The 18,576-nt window shown below is 44.6% G+C and overlaps 1 protein-coding gene across 5 annotated transcripts in view; it reads left to right on the top strand.

Annotated features, from left to right (window-relative positions):
- LOC144494736 (coronin-2B-like) overlaps positions 1–18,576 on the top strand; it is a 155,463-nt gene that overhangs the window by 36,233 nt on the left and 100,654 nt on the right. Inside the window, exon 2 of one of the 5 annotated variants that reach the window (XM_078214015.1) lies at positions 11,723–11,834. The exons of 2 other annotated variants lie outside the window; for them this stretch is intronic. The gene's annotated coding sequence lies outside the window, so the exon portion shown is untranslated. Of the gene's footprint in view, positions 1–11,722; positions 11,835–15,437; positions 15,602–18,576 lie in introns of those variants that run through there. 2 more of the 5 variants (XM_078214017.1, XM_078214014.1) reach the window with 2 other exon arrangements.

The raw sequence follows: 18,576 nt of genomic DNA, 5'->3' as shown, positions 1-18,576 counted from the left end.
ATCGAGAGGGCTAGAATCCAAGAGCAGGGATGTACTTCTGAGGCTGTATAAGGCTCTGGTCAGACTGCATTTGGAGTATTGTGAGCAGTTTTTGGGCCCCGTATCTAAGGAAGGATTTACTGGCATTGGAAAAGGTCCAGAGGAGGTTCACAGGAACGATCCCTGAATGAAGAGCTTGTTGTATGAGGAACGGTTGAGGACTCTGGGTCTGTACTCAATGGAGTTTAGAAGGATGAGGGGATATCTTATTGAAACTTACAGGATACTGCGAGGCCAGGGTAGAGTGGACGTGGAGAGGATGTAGGAAAAACTAGAACCGGAGGGCACAACCTCAGGCTAAAGGGACGATCCTTTAAAACAGAGATGGAGGAGGAATTTCTTTAGCCAGAGAGTGGTGAATCTGTGGAACTCTTTGCCACAGAAGGCTGTGGAGGCCAGGTCATTGAGTGTATAAATAAGTCCTTGATTAATAAGGGGTTCAAAGGTTATGGGGAAAAGGCAGGAGAATGGGGATGAGAAAAATATCAGCCATGATTGAATGGTGGAGCAGACGCGATGGACCCAGTGGCCCAATTCTGACCCTATGTCTTGTGGTCTTGGTGGGCTCTCTTAACTATGCATATCAGTGTTGTACAAATCTGGGGTTTTCTTTTAAAAGATCTCAGTTAACACACCACGCAAAAAGCAGGGAATTGTGAAGCTTTTTTGTTAGTGAACTTTTAAACTAATTTCTCCTTTACCACTTTATTTACCTTTATCATTGTTCAGACCTTTTTGCCAAGTCTATCCTATCCACCACTTTTAAACATGTTTAACATTCCCGACCCAGTGAGTGATGACCATGGTCCCATCTTCCTTGGCCTATCAGTCTCGTGGCAGTGTTGGGGTCCTGCTGTGGGCTGATGGCGCTGGCCTCATTTGCTCTAACAGTAGGTGGACCAAACTCCAGATTGGACAGATCTGTGAATGGTCTCTGCTTTCTCTCTGCAAAGTGGATTAGTAAACAGACAAATAGATGAAGAGGCGTTAGTGGATAGATCAATTTATTTATCTATTCTGGGGGAGGGATCAATTCAACAGATCAATGCATAAGACCATAAAATGTAGGAGCAGAATTAGGCCACTCGGCCCATCGAGTCTGCTCTTCCATTCAATCATAGCTGATATTTTTCTCATCCCCATTCTCCTACCTTCCCCCCATAACCCTCTTATTGATCAAGAATCTATCCATCTCTGTCTTAAAGACACTCAATGATCTGGCCTCCACAGCCTTCTGTGGCAATGAGTTCCACAGATTCACCAACCTCTGGCTGAAGAAATTCCTCTTCAGTTTCAATGGAGCGTCCCTTCACTGAGGTTGTGCCCTCGAGTTCTAGTCTCTCCCACTAGTGGAAACATCCTCTCCACGTCCACTCTATCCAGGCCTCGCGATATTCTGTAGGTTTCAATGAGATCCTCCCTTCATCCTTCTAAACTCCATCGAGTAGAGACTGATGTGCACAGGGCATGATTTCGCCCTGTGCACAGCTTGAGGATTTCTAAATACCTGTTAACTGGCATAGAACAGGTTTTAGAAGGAAGGGTTTGGAATGTTCTGCAGTGTATAGCATAACATTTCTTTAAAAACTTGGAAGCAATTGGACTGGCACAGTGGTTAGCACTACAGCCTCAGTGCCAAGGACCTGGGTTCAATTCTTGGCTTGGGTCATTGTCTGTATGGACTTTGCACATTCTGTGGGTTTCCTCCGGGTGCTCCGGTTTCCTCCCAGTCCGAAAGACGTGCTGGTTAGGTGCATTGGCCATGCTAAATTCTCCCTCAGTGTACCCGCACCAGAATGTGGTGACTAGGGGATTGTCACAGTAATTTCATAGCAGTGTGAATGTAAGCCTACTTGTGACTGATAAACAAACTTTAAAGCAATGTTCCATCAGTTACAACTCTGCGGCAACAGCGCATTCAAAGCAAAATAGTTCTTATTCACCAGACCCATCGATTGGTTATGGGAAGCTTAAACCAGCAACCTGGGAAGATTCAAGAAGCCTAGAAAGGGAGTGTGGTCATGGAGATTTAAATAGTCAGATTCCTTTTGGTTGTCTAGTTACGTGATGCTTTGGAAGCAAGAGTTTCCGTTTGCTGTTTTTGTGAAGTGCATTTAAATGACTAATGTCCTGCACTTAACCATTAGGGTATTGTTGGCTAATTTGTTCTCAGCAGCTAATTGCTCCTTATTGATGGATTGAAGGAAAGAATTGTGCTGCTATTCTATATTAGTGATTACACGGCAGCCATGCCCCATTGGCTGCAAAGGGCATTGGGGCAGCATGAAAGGCGCTAGATAAATGCAAGTCATTTCTCTTTGAATTGATGCATACGTTATCTTGGAAGACGAACTGGGATATTTTTCTTGCATCGTGTGGTTCACGATAAAGAAAAGTCCACTGTTGATGTTTCTCTAGATGCTGTTGGAGGGCATCACAGCATGATGGGCTCTTGTTACTTGGACTGGTTTCCAGTGGTTGGGTTGCCACCTTGATGGCATCAATTTGGCACGTTGTCAGATTGGAAAACCTTTCAGTGGAGGATCACGTGAAGTTTTGTTTTTCCCCTTCCATTGGCATCACTCTTGACCGTACATTCACCTTCCAGGCAACAGGTTTAAGTTTATTTGTCAGAAGTAGGCTTACATTAACACTGCAATGAAGTTACTGTGAAAATCCCCTAGTCGCCACACTCCGGCGCCTGTTCGGGTACACTGAGGGAGAATTTAGCACAGCCAATGCACCCTAACCAGCACATCTTTCGGACTGTGGGAGGAAACCGGGGCACCCGGAGGAAACCCACGCAGACACGGGGAGAATGTGCAAACTCCACACAGTGACTCAAGCCGGGAATCGAACCCGGGTCCCTGGCGCTGTGCTAACCACTATGCCACCATGCTGCCCAAATACATCTTCCTGAAAGAACACCACCGACTGACAGCTAATTTCAACCTTCCCTGGAAAATCTGTACAACCCACACCTGCCTGGAGGTCCGGGGAAAAAGGCTTCACAAGTTCAACATGAGGAACACTTGAAATGGTGACTGTGGCCATTCAAGACAGATCATTGCCTGCATGCTAACCCCCTGCCCTGAGGGGTCCGGTCCTCATGGCACTACAACCATTCGTGCTGTATCGGCTGAAGCTGTTGAATGGATTATTAACCTCGACATGGAGCTGTAACTGCTCCCCCAGCCAGAAAAACAGCACGGTGAATGAGGAGCTGGGGAGTGCAGGAGTACTTGATGGAAACTGGCAAGATGTAAATGATCCATGATGTCGTTAAGTGCAGTCCCAGAGCGTATGGACAGGTCCCCGAACAGCTGGACCAATGTGTTGACCTCTGCTTCACATTGTTGCAGTGTGGGGTTGACAGGAGTTTCACTGCAGGTCAGGTTGGGCTGCTCCAATGTTGTAGTGATACCAGCCAGCACAGCACGAGTCAAACCGATAGAATATTAGTACACTCTCAGCAGCCAGGCTATGGTGACAATTGGGCTCATTTTCTCCACAACTCGTTGTAGCATTGCTCATCATAGAATTGCTACAGTGCAGAAGGAGGCCATTCGGCCCATCGAGTCTGCAACGAACAATACCACCCTATTCCCATAACCCCACATATTTACCCTGCTAATCTCCCTGACACTAGGGTCAATTTAGCATGGCCAATCAACCCTCGAGGTCCCAAAATCCATTATGTTTCCAGATGTATCCAGTGTTACTCTCCCTGGGCTGCACCTGCGCATACCTCATCCTGGTCTTTGTTACCCTTGGACTGGATCATTCCATCGCTCTCCCGAGCTGGCCCCTCACTTCCCACAATCTGTAAACATTAATCTGTTCCACCGCTCTGCTCCCCATATCCTAGTTTCCATCAAGTTCTCGGACATTCCCTCTTCCACCACCTTCCGTCGGGAGAAAGATACAAAAGTCTGAGGTCATGGACCAATCGACTTCTTACTGTGCTTACCCCAGTCCAACGCTGGCATCTCCACATCATGATTATCCTCGAGTGACATTATCATTGTGCCACCATCTCACCATTGATATCACTGAAGAAAACCACTTGCCAAACTCCTCTATTTTTCCCCTGCTGTACCCAATTTGTCTCTAATCGTGAGATTGTTTTCTCCATTTTTTTTCCCCCAATCCTTAAATTTTATTGGTTACAGAGGGAGAGACTGTGGCCAGAATTCTCCGATCCCCGTCCACCAAGAATGGAGAATTTGGCACTCAGCCGAATCTTCGTTCACTGCAACGGGACCGGAGAATCCCAGTCATGGGCGAGGTTGGAGAATTCCCAGACTGTGTATCCCGTTTTTCACCGAGGCCCCAGATGTGCCGTTGCCCTAGACACCTTGTTAGCAGCACATGCTCCCAGACATCCAGTAGACTAGCTTAGGGGTTTAAAAAAAAAGACGACATGGACAAGTTGGGCCAAAGGGCCTGTTTCCATGCTGTAAACCTCTATGACCAAAATGATTTGTGCTGAAGAGTGCAGCTACAAGCCTAACTAACGGAGCCCCTCGCAACATGCTGCACTGCAACAAATTCAGGGCCAGTATCTTGATCAATTGGGCCAGTGGGCTGACGAATGGCAGATGGAGTTTAATTTAGACAAATGTAAGGTAATGCATTTTGGTAGATTGAACCAAGGCAGGACTTACTCAGTTAATGGTAGGGCGTTGGGGAGAGTTACAGAACAAAGAGATCTAGGGGTACATGTTCATAGCTCCTTGAAAGTGGAGTCACAGGTGGACAGAATGGTGAAGGCGGCATTCGGCATGCTTGGTTTCATCGGTCAGAACATTGAATACAGGAGTTGGGACGTCTTGTTGAAGTTGTACAAGACATTGGTAAGGCCACACTTGGAATACTGTGTACAGTTCTGGTCACCCTATAGTAGAAAGGATATTAAATTTAGAAAAGGGTGCAGAAGAGATTTACGAGGATGTTACTGGGACTTGACTGTTTGAGTTATAAGGAGAGGCTGGATAAACTGGGCCTTTTCCCCTGGAGTGTAGGAGACTTTGGGGTGATCTTCTAGAGGTCTATAAAATAATGAGGGGCACAGATCTGCCAGATAGTCAATATCTTTTCCCAAAGGTAGGGGAGTCTAAAACTAGGGGGCTTAGCTTTGAGGGGAGATACACAAAAGGGTCCAGAGGGGCAATTTTTTTTCACTGAGGGTGATGAGTGTCTGGAATGAGGTAGTAGAGGTGGGTACAATTGTCCTTTAAAAAGCATTTAGACAGTTACATGGGTATAGTGGGACATGGGCCAAACGTGGGCAATTGGGACTAGCTGAGGGGTTAATAAAAAGGGGCAGCATAGACAGGTTGAGCCAAAGGGCCTGTTTCTATGCTGTAAAACTGTATGATTCTATGTATGCTTACATAATCTATCTTGACTATCATCACTGAAGTTCTCATTCTTGGGATGTTGGTGGTGCTGGGGGATGGGGAGGGTGGGAAAGAGGGGGCAGAAGTTCATTAAAACAATGGCCAGTGCAAACGCCACTAATGTCAGTGACCTTGTTGCTGAGACCAAAGGTCCAAGTGTAAAGTCAGTCTGATGGATGATGGGCATTTGGGGTTGACAAGTGTCAGAGAACCTGGCTAGCTTTTTTTTGTGTGTGTGTGTAAGTGCCATGACCTGTGACATCTGACACGCACTCTGGTTGTCAGTGCTGGTGGGTGTTGTCAGTCTGCCTGGGACATACGCCCACACCAGCTTGCCGTATACTCTGGAGAAAAGACATTTGCAGATGGTGTTCTTTAACCCTCTAATTCTTGGAAAAGGTTCACAACCTTTTTGACTCGGTGATTCCTGAGAAGAAACCTCATATTGTAAGATGATGGTTTCATCGAGTGTTTTGTTCTAGTTCTGTTTGAATTCTAAAATTAAAAGCCCCTGGCTTTGGGAATATTGGGACAGTGGTAGGCCATTCGGTCCCTCCAGCCTGCAATGCTAGGATCTGTCAGAATTCTGTAATTATAAAAAACCTATCAGCTACTCAACATGGGGTTGAATTTTCCCAGCTGGGGGCCTGTAAGATAGTGAGGGAAGGCCGAGGGTAGAATGCATGTTGCACTCCTGCTGCCACTCCACCTTATGAATGATGGGGGAAGTGGAGGGAAGCACACCTGCCCGGAGGCCAATAACGGAGTCAATTAAGTGACCAACTCAGGGCCTCATTCCGCTGCTGATTCTAACACCAAGGGGGTTCCCCAGCTGCCTGGGGAGACCATCAGGTAACCTCGGATGCCTCTGAGCTTTACACACAGCTATGCCCTGGAGTAAATCCTTTAATTCTTGGAGACTCGAGTGTTGGTAATCCCAATTCCAAACTCCATTTTGTCCACTCACTTTGGCCCCTAGAGCAGTTACATCCAAGAGAAGCTTGACTATACTGCAGCACTGATTGAACAGAAGTCTGTGCCACTGTGGATATAATATCCACTGACTCGCTATGGATTTGGGGATGAACGTGGTGTTTATAGAGTGGTTTTGCAGACTAGAATTCTTTCTTCCATTGATTTAACTCGTTCATCCTCCACTGCGCAACCCAAGACAGGACCAGTGGAGGGGGTCAGACTGGAATCTGGTGTGTGTACCCTTTGCATTAGCCAGCACCTTCTGACAAGTTCTATCAGAACAATGTTCAACATTCATACATGTTCCTACATGAATGTTCTGGGTGGTGGCAAACAGCCCGAGCAACACAAACATTTGAAAACATGATAAAATCTCCATCCACCAGATTTGGCAACTCTACCCCTTCTGCCCTTGCCTGGTCACCTTCAACCTTGCCTCTGGTCATACTCGAATGTGTGTGGGAGGATTCATTACCTTTCTACAATTGTGATTACATTTCAAAAGTACTTCTGTGGATGCAAAACTCTTTGGAACTTCCAGAGACTGATAGGCCAATAGAAATGCACACCTGTCTTTCTTAAAAAGGTGCTATATCAATGCAAGTTGTTGAACAAACCCGATGGGTCTTGACACATTAGCAAAATCGGCAGAACTTTTGCTGTGAACAGTTTCTTTTTTAATCATTTCAAAATCACCAGAAAAACCAGGTCAAAAACTTCCTCCGTCATGATTGATGCTTATGGTGGTTCCCGACTTCTCTGGTAATGAGAACTCTGCAGGAAATGCAGAGCACAATAAACATTTGTTCAGAGCGTAGTTGTTTTAAGGACAAGTGTTTTGCTAATTTCATTTCCTTGTACGCTTACTTCCCCTTTTAAAGCTTTATTTCTTATTTGCCAATTGTGAGTACAAAACAAACTGGACAGTAAAATCTAATTTTCACCATTAACTTTTGAGTTTTGGCTAAATTCTTGTCCCTTCTAAAGTACATCCATCAGCTAAGTAAAGCCTCCTCCAGAACAGGCAGTGTTAAAGGAAATGGTTTTGGAGTCTTCAATCAAATGCAATGTTTTGTCTGGTTATCACCCAGTCACAATGGTCCCAGCGCCAAGTATAACATGCTTCTGATTGGTTACTGTCTCCAGAGATGGGGAGTTATGGGCAAGTTCTATATTAACCCATAGCTTTCACCTCTGGGTGTTTTCACACACAAGTTTTTAAAAAAATTGGAATTGTATCAACATTTAACCTGTGGATTCAAATAAATAGAACCAAGTTCTTTTTAATCCATTCGCAAGGAAAGTATTTGTTACCAATGCCTAATTGCCCTTGAACGGAGTTGCTTGCTGGGTCATTTCAGAGACCAGTTAAGAGTCAACCACATTGCTGTATATCTGGAGGAGTGTGTAAGGCCAGACTAGATGGCAGATTTCCTTCCCTAAAACAAGCACGGTGGCACAGTGGTTAGCACTGCTGCCTCACAGCGCCAGGAACCCTGGGTCAATTCCCAGCTTGGGTCACTGTGAGTCAGCACGTTCTCCCCATGTCTGCGTGGGTTTCCTCCCACAGTCCAAAAGATGTGCTGGTTAGGTGCATTGGCTATGCTAAATTCTCCCTCTGTGACCCAAACAGGCACCAGAGTGTGGCAACTAGGGGATTTTCACAATAACTTCATTGCAATGTGCAAGACTACTTGTGACTAATAAATAAACTTTAAGATTTTCTTTTACAACAATTGATAAATCACCATTACTGAGACCGGTTTATTTTCCAGATTTCACTAACTAAATGTAAATTCCACCAGCTGCCATGGTGGGATTTGAACCCATGTCCCTATAGCCTCTGAATTACTAGCCTGCAAAATTACCACTACACCATAATCACTCTTGTATTTATCATAGCCGATTGCCTCTTGGTGTGTTTTCATTTTCTCAAAATGGATAGTCTGTGGTCAGAATCCTGGAAAATGTCTGGCTTTGTTTTGGGGCAGTCGTGTATATCTTCTGTCAGTAACTTTGCATCTCCCATGCTAATTGGAAAAAGTAATGAACAGTAGCGGTGCCAAAACCTGGTTCCTTTTCATTTGAAATGCAAGGTGAAGGAGTTGCCTTTGGTGGGGCAAGTAAAATGTTTTTCAGCCATGATTGAAATTAATTTTGTTAGATTCTTAGGAAGAAAGTGCAGGATTGTTGATAACTACTGGTCTATTAAATGGGTGCAATATAATCATTAAATAATTTAATCTATAAATACCCATTATCTCGATTTGATTTATTACTAAACCAGCCTCCCATCAATTGACTGTCTATACTTCCCGCTGCATCAGCAAAGCAGTCAGCATAATCAAGGACCCCACGCACCTCGGACATACTATCTTTCACCTTCTTCCATTGGGAAAGATACAAAAGTCTGAGGTCACGTACCAACTGACTCAAGAACAGCTTCTTCCCTGTTGCCGTCAGACTTTTGAATGGACCTACCTTGCACTAAGTTGATCTTTCTCTACACCCTAGCTATGACTGTAACACTACATTCTGCACTCTCTCGTTCCTTCTCTATGAACAGTATGCTTTGTCTGTATAGTGAGCAAGAAATACTTTTCACTATCCCAATACATGTGACAATAAATCAAAATTGGCACAATTAGTGTAAAGTGAAAAGTATTTCTTGTGTGCTATACAGACAAAACTTACCATTCATAGGGCAGGAAAGGAGAGAGTGCAGGATGTCATAAAGTTTAAAGTTTTAAACTTCATTTGTTGTGTCACAAGTAGGCTTACATTAACACTGCAGTGAAGTTACTGTGAAAATCCCCTAGTTACCACACTCCAGCACCTGTTTGGGAACACCGAGGGAGAATTTAGCATTGGCAATGCACCTAAACAGCATGTCTTTTGGACTGTGGGAGAAAGCCAGAGCACTTGGGAGGAAACCCACGCAGACATGGGGGGAAAAAACATGCAAACTCCACAGAGTGACCCAACCTGGGAATGGAACCTGGGTCCCGAGCACTGAGGCAGCAGTGCTAACCACTGTGCCACCATACCACCCTGTAGCTAGGATGTAGAGAAAGATTAACTTAATGCGAGGTAAGTCCATTCAAAAATCTGATGGCAGCAGGGAAGAAGCTGTTCTTGAATTGGTTGGTACGTGACCTCAGACTTTTGCATCTTTTTCCTGGCGGAAGAGTGTATGTCTGGGGTGCATGGGGTCCTTGATTTATGCTCTTGCTAATTTCCTAACTCAACTGGCATTAACATAGCATCTTAAATATGGGAAGTTATCCAATGCAGAGTTTTTACCTTGTGTATGTGTCTTAGTGATATTTCTAAGTCTAGGTTTGCGTATCCATATCAAAGCTCCAATAACTCCAACATCTTTTCAGCATAAACAAATCTGCCTGTTTATGATACAATGTCAGCATCTCAGAAACCCATATGGATTTTCATCTTTGCCCCCAGTGAATTCTCTTGAGTTACAAAGCATTTCATCATCAAGTTATATCCTGGTCTGTAATTTCTAGCTGGTCTTTGATCCAATAGCCTTCTACAGAACATTTTCCATGAATCACATCTTCTGCTGAGGCTAACACAGGTGACAAGTCAAGGTCCTTTACAGTGTGCCTTAGTTTATGTATCAGGAAAGGATTGACAGGCTGGACTCCTTGTTCTGTTGGAAAAAAGGCTGACGGGTGTCCTGAGAGAGATCTTTAAAATTCAGAAAGGTTTTGATATCGTGGATCCAGAGAACGTTTCCTCGAGGGAAAGCATAACCAAAGGCCATCAATACAAGATAGCTAATCAGGAATTCATAAGGAACTTTACCCAGAGAATGGTGAGAATGTGGAACCCACTCCCATAGGGAGTGGTTGAAGTGAATAATAAATGTATTTAAGGGGAAGCTAGACAAACATGAGGCAGGAGTGGGTCACAATGGTAGATTTAGATCGGGAAAGATAGAAGCTTGAACAGTGACATGGACCGTTGGATCGAATGGCCTGTTTCTGTGCCATATATCCTGTGTAATCCTATGTTCCTGAATACCCCATCCATGTTTTTGTTACCTCTAAACTTGATTATTTCTTCTGGCTATCCTTCTGTTTTTTCTCCAACCTGAATTCTTCCAAATGACTGCAGCTTCTACCCAAGAATCACACCTCAAGACCCATTCATAAGATCATAGGGCATAGAAGCAGTGTGAGACCATTCGGCCCATCGAGTCTGCTCTGCCATTCAATCATGGCCAATATAATTCTCATCCCCATTCTCCTTGTAACCCTTGATCCCCTTATCAATCAAGGACCTAACTCTGTCTTAAAGACACTCAATGACCTGGCCTCCACTGCCTTCTGCAGCAAAGAGTTCCACAGATTCACCACTCTGGCTGAAGAAATTCCTCCTCATCTGTTTTAAAGGAGCATCCCTTCACTGAGGTTGTGCCCTCGAGTTCTCGTCTCTCCCACTCGTGGAAACATCCTCTCTACATCCACTCTATCTAGGCCTCAGTATTCTGCAAGTTTAAATTAGATTCCCCCTCATCCTTTTAAACTCCATGAAGTATGGACCCAGACTCCTCAACCGCTTCTCATTTGACAAACCTTCATTCCTGGGATCATTCTTGTGAACCTCCTCTGGACCCCGCTCAAGGGGGTTTGCTCATTGATCTATGTTGATTTCCCCAGTTAAATAATATTTTGATAACATTCACTTCTGAGAACTGACATGTGCTGCAACCCAATCTCCTCAGACAACAATGTGGAAAGACCTCAGGTTCAAGCTGCTTGGGCCAATAACAACACACGATATTGATAGAAGGTATGAAATCAGAGCACAATGGTTCACTCAACGAGGGATAGGAACCAGTGCTGGAAAACACTGGACTGAATCTTTGTTTTGATTAGGTTTTGCAAAGCTTTAACACTGGCCTGGTTGGAGATGACTTCATAAAGAGAACCAGGAAGACTAGCTTTGATCACATCTAATGCAGTGACCTCTGCTGCCATGTTCCAACTCCCAATCAGACCCCAATGTTAAATTAACTGGGGCTTTGATAAGCAGAAACTGTTTCCACGGAGGAGTTGGCAACAAGATAATTGGCAAACGAACCAGAGGAGGCGATAAGGGGAATTTACTTACACGGTGAGTTGTGATCTGGAAGGCGCTGCCTGAAAGGGCAAGGGAGAAGCAGGGGCAGAGGGGGCGAGACCAATTGGATAGCTCTGTCAAAGAGCTGGCACAGGTATAGTGGGCCAAATGGTCTCCCTGTGCTTTATCAGTCCAACTGAATGTTGGGTATTTCCCACCAGGGTTATAGATCCTCCACCATACTTCATGCAGATGTTTTTATTTGGAAATTGAGTTGGACTATTCTGATGAAAAGCTTGGCCAAGCCCCTCCCCAAGACCAAGCTACAACCAGGTAACAAAGTCCCTGCTGTTTATTATGCAAGCTGCGATTGTAATGAATGCAAGCAGAACCTTGAACTGTGTCACAGCACAAGCCACATCAGGTTTTTACACAGATAAAAAGGTAATAAAAGAATGCTTGGAGCTCCAATTGGTATCATTTTATGAGGGCAACAAATAATTTCCATGCAAAAGCTGGATATGAACAGGCTCGAGGGTGGAATTTGATCAAAAGGTTCCCCAATTGACTGATGGAGAGACTGGATCAACTGGGCTTGTACTCACTGGAATTTAGATGAATGAGAGCAGATCTCAGAAACAGGAAATCCTGATGGGACTGGACAGGCGAGATGTGGGAAGAATGTTCCTGTTGTTGGGGGAAGTCCAGAACTAGGGGTCACAGTCTAAGAATAAGGGGTAAGCCATTCAGGACTGAAATGAGGAAGATCTTCACTCAGTTGTGAACCTGTGGAATTCTCTACCACAGAAAGCTGTTGGGGCCAATTCATTAGATATGTTCAAGAGGGAGCTGGACGTGGTCCTTGCAGCTAAAGGGATCAAGGGGCATGGAGAGAAAGCAGGAATGGGATACTCAAAGTGCATGATCAGCTAAGATCATATTGAACAGGCTCAAAAGGGCCAAATCTTGCACCTATTTTCTATGTTTCAAGTGCAAAGCATCAGTTTCTCCAGCCTTTCTGATCTTCCATTGGTGTCCAATACAGGATCTACATTGATGTATTAGTTATGTTACTAATATGGAAGGTGAAGGGCATTGTTTCATTAAGTACTTAGAACAGAGAGACTATGACTCGGTTCTCAGCTGGGTCCTTGGAAAGGGAGCATGCAGTGTCCACTGGCATGCTCAAGACTGTTAGAAGGCCTGTTAACCCATTCAAGTTCAAATGTTCCAACTCAAGTTCAAACAACACTTTACTGTATAGAAGTAAAATCAGATGTAAAGAAAGAGCCAATGCCATACCTTGGTTTCCTTTTCCCCAAAGCAGTTACCATACTCCACACGATGACTCCACTTCTCCATTGGTCATAAGGTTCTGTTTCTGGAAACAATGGATAGGCATATCCTGACACTTTTATTCTGGGTTCAGCCATTTTGTCTCCAACTCACTCCTTTGTTGATATAGGATTTGAGTGAAGTCTTCATTTTTTTAAAAACCAAAAATGTTGTAACTTGCAGCCCTTGACTTGGGACCAACAACCATCCCCTGACACCACCAATTTGAGCCTCACAGTTGCTGTAGAGTAAAGGAGACCCAAGTCCTGCTTCTTCATAAAAATACCTTTATTTCTTTGATCCAATTCTCCACCAACAACCCAGTGCCACCTGTGGCCCCTTTATATATCAGTGACTTCTATTGAATAATTGACATCAAATTAAGACTTAATTGGAAGGTCTGTTAACCCATTCCTAACAGAGACCTTCCATGGCCAGTGGGAATGGTATGTCAAAAATTCAAATTGACCAGATATCAAATATGCTTAAAAACCATATGAAGTAAAAAGGAAATAGACCACCTACAAAAGTCTGTTTTAAGCCAGTTCAAAAAGAAGTTCCATGGCCAGTGGGTACTGCAGGAGCTGGAGTTCCATTGGCCCCCAAAACTAAATTTTAATTTGATTTCATAAATTTCCTTTCAGGTTTGCTTTTGTTACAGTGCCTCTTTAAGGGGCTGTTACTTTGATTCGATTTATTTTTGTCACATGTATATTGGGATACTGTGAAAAGTATTGTTTCTTGAGCACTATGCAGGCAGAACATACCGTTCATAGAGTACATAGGGGAGAAGAAAAGGAGAGGGTGCAGAATGCAGTGTTGCAGTGAGAGATAGGGTGTAGAGAAAGGTCAGCTCAGTATAAGGTAGATCCATTCAAAAGTCTGACAGCAGCAGGGAAGAAGCTGTTCTTGAGTCAGTTGGTGCATGATCTCAGACTTTTGGATCTTTTTCCCGCCGGAAGAAGGTGGAAGAGAGAATGTCCGGTGTGCATGGGGTCCTTAATTATGCTGGCTGCTTTGCTGAGGCAGCGGGAAGTGTAGACGGAGTCAATGGATGGGAGGCTGGTTTGCGTGATGGACTGGGCTACTTTCACGACCCTTTGTAGTTTCTTGTGGTCTTGGACCGAGCAGGAGCCATACCAAGCTGCAATTTGGTAATGTATCTACCTGTTTATTGTTTGACCTCAAAAGAATATAAACCCTTCCACCACTAGTGGGCACTGTGGGGGGAGGAGGAGGAGGAGGGTGGGGGTGGGGGTGGGGGTGTCTGGAGTGCTTCCTCAAGCCCCAAATGATATATTGCTTTGATTTGATAGGATTCCTTTCAGGGAGTTTTTTGTCTTTTGTTGGGGGTTGGTGAAGTAGAGTTGGAGAGAATGGTGGACTCACAGTTATGGATGTACACACAGTGGCCTGCTTCTGTGCTGTAGGATCCCAGGATTGACATTTCAAGTAATTTTGCATCTTCCGGATCACTCTTGGCATATTTGCAATAAGCCATCTGTCTGTTTGTGGTGCCTTGCATATTGTCGAAATGGAGTTGGTATTTGCAGCTGGTCTGTGAGATAACAGAAGGCTTTGGCGTGTGAATTCTCAAGTGTTTTTGGTCACACTACCTCTTCTTCTCCGTCCTCCTCTCCTTCCTTCCTTTTCCCCCTTCCATTCCTTCGTCGCTCACCTCCTCTGCTGCTTCTTTTGCTTCCTTCCCTTCTTCCTTCCCTTCCCTTTTTCCTTCCTCCTGCCTTTGCGTTGTTTTCTGCCACTTTGTTCTCTTATTTTGAGTTTGATGAGCTGGGGTGTTGTTGCTTCGTTGGTGGAAAAACCCAGACCCAGGCTTGGTAATTTTAAACAGCGAGATGTCGGTGCATTAATATCTGAATTTTACACGTGGGCGATGGAGGGGTGTAACATTTACCCACGTGGCAGTGAGGACATGACTGCTCTGGGGAGGAAATTAGCGTTGGAAAGTGAAATGGTACCAGAACATATCCATAAAGGATGCAAGACATTATTGCTTTCATATTGTTATGATCTTAAAATTAGGGGCATATCTTTAAGTTTATTTATTAGTGTCACAAGTTGGCTTACATTAACACCGCAATGAAGTTATTGTGAAAATCCCCTAGTCGCCACACTCCGGCACCTGTTTGGGTACACTGAGGGAGAATTTAGCATGGCCAATGCATCTAACCAGCACGTCTTTGGAACTGTGGAAGGAAACCGGAGCACCCGGAGGAAACCCACACAGACACGGGGAGAATGTGCAAACTCCACACAGACAGTGACCCAAGTCGGGAATCAAACCCAGGTCCCTGGAGCTGTGAGGCAGCAGTCCTAACCACTCTGCCACCCTATGACACTTTGTCAACACAGCTTTAATACAGCCATCTATAATGCTGTATTATATTTAGCACGCAGCTATTTAAACACCAGGGAGCCAATTAGAACGTGAAGTCTAATGAATATATTCTAATTTTTGCTATTTCCCCATCATCTGTGCAACGAGTCAGATAATCAGCTCTTGTTATAGATTAACCAACGCCCAAACGCACCGTATCAACCCCTGACTGGCAGTATTGTACTGGAGATATGGACACACCCAGACAAAAATGGAGATAGGACACGGGTGTTCACAGTTTAACCAGCAATTTAATCCAGTCTGCATGCACTCAGCCCAGACGCTTGCTCTGTTGTTTTTGTGACCGACGTGAACTGCCAACTTTTTCATTAAGTCAGAAGATTCTGTTCCGCAGTTTAATGGAAAGGTTAGTGTTGGGGTTGTCGGGGTGGGGTGGAGATGGGTCCATGGCTTAGCTTTCCACTAGTCAGTTTGTGGTAGTTGCTCTGGGAAGGCTAACTGTATGAATAGCTTGTGATTAGCAATGGGATTTAAATGGCCGCAGGGAGGTTTTGTAAAGGCAGGTTGGCTTTGACCCTTTTTGTTCTGTTAATCATTCCGAGTTGTATAAATGCATTGGATGGTCTCTTTTGCAAATAAGTCCATTAGATGGATGGAACTTGGTTGCAACATGGAGTTGCAATATATACAACCAGTGTCTGGAATAGTTCACAATTCTGTTTTCTGTTACTGTCAAACACTCTAATCCCACCCATATGCAAAGTTTGAGATGAATTGAGGAACGGTGTAAAGGCATGTTTTTGATAAGAGTGGCATTTTGTGTTACTTCAGTCTGTGTGTTCCAGTGAAGATTAGAAATGTCTAAAATAGATAAAAAGGCTAGAGACACAGAGGTCTACAACACAGAAAAAGGCCCTTCGGTCCATTGCATCCTCACGAGTCAATGACAAACCATCCAACTATTCAAATCCCATTTTCCACTAGATTTTGTCCAGGGATTTTTCTTTATGGTTCTTGTTCCTCTACCTCCTCAAACTCCTGTTTGTGTTTGCAAACTGTTGGATTACGATTTTAGAAATACGGACAGCAAAATGGAATTGAGATGGATCAAAACTTGCACTGAGTTCCGTTTACCGATCACCTTCTCTGCTTGGTGACCTACATTGGCTTCCTGTTAAGTAGCACCTCAATTTTAAACTGCTCATCCTTATTTTCAAATCCTGCATGGCCTGTCCCTCCTTATCTCTGTAATCTCCTCCCGTCCCATCACCCTCAAGACCACCCTGCTGCTCTAATGCTGGTCCCTAATCATCTTTGATTTGATTTGATTTATTATTGTCACATATATTAACATAGAGTGAAAAATATTGGTTCTTGCGCGCTATACAGACAAAGCATACTGTTCATAGAGAAGGCAAGAAGAGTGCAGAATGTAGTGTTACAGTCATAGCTATGGTGTAGAGAAAGATCAACTTAATGCAAGGTAGGTCCATTTAAAAGTCTGATGACAGCAGGGAAGAAGCTGTTCTTGAGTCAGTTGGTACATGACCTCAGGCTTTTGTATCTTTTTCCCGACGGAAGAAGGTGGAAAAGAGAGGTCCTTAATTATGCTGGCCACTTTTCCGAAGTATAGACAGAGTCAATGGATGGGAGGCTGGTTTGCGTGATGGATTGGGCTACATTCATGACCTTTTGTAGATTCTTGTGGTCTTGGACAGAGCAGGAGCCATACCAAGCTGTGTTTCTTTTACTCCACCATTGGCGACCAGATATTAAGCTCTGGAATTCCCTCTCTAAACTTCTCAGGGCTCCTTTTAGACACGCCTTAAATCTTACCTCATTGATCAAGATCTTAGTTAGCTGTGCTGATGTTGGAGAAGGGGAACCACCCTCCCTCTTGCCTTTGCTTCCGAACTCCTGTTGCCCTCTCCCTGTAACTCCCACATTAATAACACCACACCCCCCCCCCCCCCCCCCGCCCCCAGGATGGTCCGGAATGCCCGCACTTCTGGGATTCTGGAGAATGTCCTTCCGGAAGCAGCCATGGCTTCCTCAGTGGCACAAAAACAAGAAATGCTGGAAAATCACAGCAGGTCTTTCAGCGTCTGAGGAGAGAGACTGTGTTTCAAGGCTGGATGACCCTTTGTCAGAGCTCTGATGCAGTGAGTTGTTAAGATTTGGATTGCGCTGATGGAAAGGAAGCAGATTCAAGAGTAAGTTTCAAAAGGGAAGTGGATAAGTAGGGGAAAGATTTGTGGGGCTGTGTGGACGAAGCAGTGAGTGGGACTAATCGATTGTTCGAGAGGGGATCTGATCGAGGTACGTAAAATTTTGAAAGGGATTGATAAAGTAAATGTAGAACAAATGTTTCTTCTTATGGGGCAATCTGGAACAAGAAGTCACGGGTATAGTTGAGAGGCAGTAGATTTAAAACTGAGATGAGGAGGAACTACTTCTCACAGAAGGTGGTGGATTTGTGGAATCGCTGCCCATAGCGCAGTGGAGTCTGTATCATTGAATGGTTTCAAGAAGGAGATAGAGATATTTATTTATTTATTAGTGTCACAAGTAGGCTTACATTAACACTGCAACGAAGCTACTGTGAAAATCCCCTAGTCGCCACACTCTGGCGCCTGTTTGGGTACACTAAGTGAGAATTTAGCATGGCCAATGCACCTAACCAGCACATCTTTTGGACTGTGGGAGGAAACCCAGAGCACCCGGAGGAAACCCACACAGACAAGGGGAGAACATGCAGATACCGCACAGACGGTGACCCAATCTGGGAATCGAACCCGGGTCCCTGGCGCTGTGAGGCAGTCGTGCTAACCACTGCGCCACCGTGCCGCCCCCCTTTATAATAAACAAAAGGAGTAGAGGGTATGGGGGAACAGGCGGGGAGGTGGATTTGAGAGCAGGGAGAGATCAGCCATGATCTGATTGAATGGCGGAGCAGGCTCGAAGGGCTGAATTTGCCGACTTCTGCTCCTAGTTTCTGTTAGAGAGCCGGTACAGACCTGATTGCGCAGTCTCCTTCTGTGCTGAATAATTCTGTATTGCCATCCAGCTGAAGCCTAACCCAGTTTCACAAGTGGTACATGTTAGAGTGTAACAGCTGCGATAGACGCACCAACTCATTTGTCACTCAGTGTGACCCTGAAGGGCAATGGGAGCAGATGGATCAGGGGATAGGTTTCGCCGTTTAGTAATCTAATATAAAAATTAATGTGATCTCATGTGGACTTGGAGAGGTTTATTCCCTTACTTTAATGTATTATAGTGTTTTTAAAAATTAGTTTGTGGATCGCAGTACCAGCTGTGCTTGCTGGCACTCTCAAATTCACGGGTCAAAGAAAGACTTGAATTTCCATCCTGCCCTCC

Source organism: Mustelus asterias, chromosome 6 (genome assembly GCF_964213995.1).
Source record: "Mustelus asterias chromosome 6, sMusAst1.hap1.1, whole genome shotgun sequence".
Lineage (NCBI taxonomy): Eukaryota > Metazoa > Chordata > Chondrichthyes > Carcharhiniformes > Triakidae > Mustelus > Mustelus asterias.
This window is presented reverse-complemented; position numbering and strand designations above follow the sequence as displayed.